Here is a 5,291-nt window from a genome sequence, read left to right on the forward strand (position 1 = left end):
GTCACACTTGAGCAAGAAAATAGCTTATTGAAGGGAATTATAGAGAAATGTGTTTACAAGAGCCTTGCTGGAAGTAAGCAACTTGAGGAAATTGTACGCAAGCAAGGAAGACACCGGAAGAATCAAGGTGTTGGCTTTGAACGAAAGTTCAATGTCAATGGAGTTGAGTGGGAAGAAGATCAATACCCCAAGACGAAGTTCATTCCTCAACAAGAGAAGTATGATCCTACTTCTTTCCAAGGAACACAAGCTCAAGATGATCTTCCACCACAAGACCACAAGCTAAAAGGCAAGGACAAGCTTCAAGAGGAGATTGATGCATTTGAAGAAGCACCTAAGGCTTTGGTCAAGTGGGTTCCCAAGACTACATCAAGTTCCACTTCATCAAGTACGACTACAACTCCAAGGATTCCCATCAAGATGGTGTGGATCCCGAAGAATAAGAACTAGAGAGCTCTTGAGGGTGACTCCGCCAACATACTTCACTCATATCATTTTGGCAAGGACAAGTGCAAACAACTTCCACATCTTGCACTAGTTCAAGGAGTCACAAACCCTCTTGTTGGTAAGACAAGGGACAAGGTAACCTAATGCATTCATGGACATCATGTCATGTGAACATCACTCTATGTCTATGGATATCCTTGTTTGTTCCTTGTGGGACTAACCCGTGTAGGTATTGAAAGTGCAACTCACTCCAAGGGTTGCTCCAAATGATCTACATCAACATTGAGCATCTACATCTTCAACACCTATATGAAGTCATCATCGACACAACCCAAGGTTAGTTCATCCCTCTTAGGGGGGATATCACATCTAGGGGGAGCTTTACTATAATCAATTGAGCCAAAGCAACTCTAATGGTGTGAACACAACAATGCTTTATGTAAAAGTGGAAACCCCACTTGTGCTTAAACGATGAGTATGACCTATGATCAAATGTTCTCATTTGACTCCTAAGTCAATATACTCATATATAGATGACCTAGTCATCGCCAAATTGCTTGATAGATGCTAGAGTGATTGTGCATGCTTTGTCACATATTTCATTTGTCACTTTATTGTGTGAGCATGTTGGATGCATATTTTACTCATTCGAGGACATCCATTTGTTGCTTTGATTGTTTGGTTTTTTCTCTTTTGCCAAATGGATGGACAAGAATGCCTAAGAACTCCCTCTAGCTATCTATGCTTTTCTCGTCTCAAACTCTATTCATGCTACATCACAATGTTTGATCAAGTCAGATTCGAACCACTCTGTGTGAGGAGCATTTCGGTATGACCGAGTCATCCATTTTGGTCACACCGAGATCACTAAGTTGATATAGGTTTTCAATCTCAGTGCAACCGATTAGAATGTTTCGGTCACACCGAGTTGCAGCAACCGCTTGCGATTCTGCATCTCAGTGCCAGTAAGTTGTTCCACTCGGTCACACTGACAGGGTCAGGATATATATACCCACGGGTGAGATTTTGGAAATTCCTTCAAAACCTCTCAGCCCGCGCGTGTCCTGCTCTGCCGCCTCGGGTCTCCGGATCGTCGTCTCGCCGCCAGCGACCTCCCGCCGCTGGTTTCCATCGCCGTCAATGGATTTCTGCCCCTCCGTTGCCGCCGTAGCGAACTCCGCCGAATTAGGTTATGAGTTCGATCTTTTGTGCTATTCCTTTAACTCCGATTCGTAGCACATTTCTTTGCCATGATCATGACCATGTATGCAATCAATCTATCCACTAAAAACATCCCTTAGGTTAGGTTTGATTTGAAAATTTAGGGTTAGGTCTCTGCCGGACTCATCTTGGACCGACCGAATTGTAGAAATCGGTCTCACCGATTTGGCTTAGGCCATTGCAGTTACACTTTCGGTCTGACCAAAAACTACAAATCGGTGTGACCGAGTTCAATTCTTTGTGAAACCCTAGCAGTCTCGGTGCCACCGAACTGTGACTCGGTCTGACCGAGTTCACTAGTTTAGTTTCCAAAAGCTGCTTCGGTACCACTGAGTTTACAAATCGGTAGCTCCGAAATGCTTTCTGTGAAGAACTAAAACTAAGTTTTTAAGTCATTCTTTTTGCAAAAAATCTGCGCTTTGTGATGCTCATCCACTCTACCTCATCTATATCTATTCACAGGGTCTGCTGTCAGTAAGTTTGCAGAAATGTCTGACCAAAGCGACAACCAGAACAAGTCAGACGAACAGGTGCAATTGAGTGAGGGCACTAGTCCCTCCAGCACTTCTGATGATGGCAGCAGGAGCACACCAAGCAACTTGCCCAAGGCAGCCACCAGAACAAGGAAGAAGAAAACCTCAGATTCTGAAGATGAAGATTATGTGGCTGTTGAGGAGGAAGTCAGCTCCAAGAGAAAGGTGCTGAAGAAGGAATATGGCTCAGCTGTTACAACAAAGCCAAGGATGCACAAGAAAGATCCAGCAAAGAGGGTTCCCATGTCTAAGGTCAGAGCCTCAACTGCTGAAACCTCCAAGCCAACTGAAGAGGCAGTTGGAGAAGGAAAGAAAAGGAAGGAAAGGGTCAAGAAGACCACTGCCAGAGTGCTTGGCAGATCATCCATTATGAGAGATCCAGAAGAAGAGGAGGTGGAAGAGGATGCTGCTCCAGCTCCTAAGGCTCAGAAACTTATGAGAGATGCAATTAAGTCAGGGACTGCTCCATCTAAGCCCAAATCTGCTGCTGAGGCTGCTACTCAGAAACCTCCAAAACCCAAGAGGAACACCAGGAGTATACCTGCTGAGGAGAAGAACAAGGCCCCAGTGCCTGAAGCTGAAGAAGAGGAAGATGATTCTCATGTTTTAAGGAAGTTGAAGCCCAAAATTCCTGGCCACAACGATGCTCATCCAATCGCTGAGGACATGCAGACCACGAAAGATGCAGGACTAAGATTGTGGAGATAGTCTGATCCCTATGCTGTTAGGAGGAGGACTGCAGTTGACTACATGTTCCATACAAAGGAAAAACAAGATTTCTATGAGACAATTTTGCTTGAAAAGAAGCCCATAGTGTGTGACATGAGATGGATGGACTGGGAATTCATCCAGGATAATGAAGATCACTTCCCTGGAGTGTATGACAACTTTAAGGCATGTGGAGTTGATGAATTTGTTGGACAAAAGGTCACCGAATGGAATGATAAGTTGATCATGCAATTCTACTCCACTGCCCACTTCTATCCAGATGGGAGGATAGTTTGGATGTCTGAGGGTACCTGGTACCAGTCCACAGTTGAAGAATGGGCCAAGCTAATCAATGCCCCCAAAGAACATGAAGATGACTTGGATGTGTATGCCACGAAGAAGAAAGACCACAACTCCATGGCAAACATGTACAAGGAGATCCCTGATAAGGCTTTGGAAACACACAAGCTTGGATCTGTACACTATCTGTTGTCCGGTATGCCTACCATTAACTGGATCTTAAGGCACACATTGCTACCCGAGTCAGGAGATCACAAGATGATCAGAGGACATTCTATCAACCTGCTACAACTTTTTGATGTCCCCTAGAAGTTCAAAGTTATGAGCTTGATTGTACAAACGATCAAGAGGACTACTGCTGATCAAAAGAGAAGTAGTGGGTAGGCTCCACATATTCAGGAGCTCATCAATTCTAAGATGGGCATAGGGACTTATTTGCTGGACAGGGAGCATCTACCTCTGCATCCTGAATTTGAAGACGACACTGTTGTGATGAATGAGGAGGAACCATCATCAGCTCAAGTCCAGGAGAAGAGAGCCAAGGCAAAGACTGAGAAAGCTGCCCAGATGCCAAGTGTTGAAGAGGCATCTCAAGTCTTCCTGAAGAGCAAGCAAGATCAGTTAGGCTATTTGATTCAAGCTACACTGAGGATTGAGAAGGGCTTGGCCATCCTGACTCAGAATCAGGAGAGCCTGGAGAGGATTGTGGAGACAAAATTCTATGATCTTGATCTGAAGGTGACTAAGATTCAGACTGCAGTTGAGCATCTTCAGGAGGAAGCAGAGGAGAGGAAAGGAAAGGCAACTACTGATGCTTTTCAGCGTGTGCCACGAGGTCCAAAGTTTGCTGCAGTGCCAGTCTTAGATGCCAGAGCTTCAGTGTCAGCACCAGCAACTACAACTCCAGTGCCACCTCTAGCACCCACTCCATCAGCTCCAACTATGTGACGCCCCCGATTCAATCGTACACTAATCATACACGCAAATGTGTACGATCAAGATCAGGGACTCATGGGAAGATATCACAACACAACTCTACAAATAAAATAAGTCATACAAGCATCATATTACAAGCTAGGGGCCTCGAGGGCTCGAATACAAGAGCTCGATCATAGACGAGCCAGCGGAAGCAACAATATCTGAGTCCAGACATAAGTTAAACAAGTTTGCCTTAAGAAGGCTAGCACAAACTGGGATACAGATCGAAAGAGGCACATGCCTCCTGCCTGGGATCCTCCTAACTACTCCTGGTCGCCGTCAGCGGGCTGCACGTAGTAGTAGGCTCCTCCCGAGTAGTAGTAGTCGTCATCGACGGTGGCGTCTGGCTCCTGGGCTCCATCGTCTGGTCGCAGCAACCGAGTAAAGAAAGGGGGAAAAGAGGGAGCAAAGCAACCGTGAGTACTCATCCAAAGTACTCGCAAGCAAGGAGCTACACTACATATGTATGCATTGGTATCAAATGGAAAAGGGTATCTTATGTGGACTGAACTGCAGAATGCCGGAATAAGAGGGGGATAGCTAATCCTCTTGAAGACTATGCTTCTGGCCACCTCCAGCTTGCACCATGTAGAAGAGAGTAGATGGTAAGTTTACCAAGTAACATCGCATAGCGTAATCCTAACCGATGATCCTCCCCTCGTTGCCCTGTGAGAGAGCGATCACCAGTTGTATCTGGCACTTGGAAGGGTGTGTTTTATTAAGTATCCAATTCTAGTTGTCATAAGGTCAAGGTACAACTCCAAGTCGTCCTGTTACCGAAGATCACGGCTATTCGAATAGATTAACTTCCCTGCAGGGGTGCACCACATAACCCAACACGCTCGATCCCATTTGGCCGGACACACTTTCCTGGGTCTTGCCCGGCCTCGGAAGATCAACACGTCGCATCCCTACCTAGGCACAACAGAGAGGTCAGCATGCCGGTCTAAATCCTATGGCGCAGGGGTCCGGGCCCATCGCCCATTGCACACCTGCACGTTGCGAGGGCGGCCGGAAGCAGAACTAGCCCCCTTAATACAAGAGCAGGCTTATGTTCCAATCCGGCACGCGCCGCTCAGTCGCTGATGTCACGAAGGCTTCGGC

Source organism: Triticum urartu, chromosome 5A, assembly GCF_056163025.1.
Source record: "Triticum urartu cultivar PI428250 chromosome 5A, HENAU_Tu73, whole genome shotgun sequence".
Taxonomy (NCBI): Eukaryota; Viridiplantae; Streptophyta; class Magnoliopsida; order Poales; family Poaceae; genus Triticum; species Triticum urartu.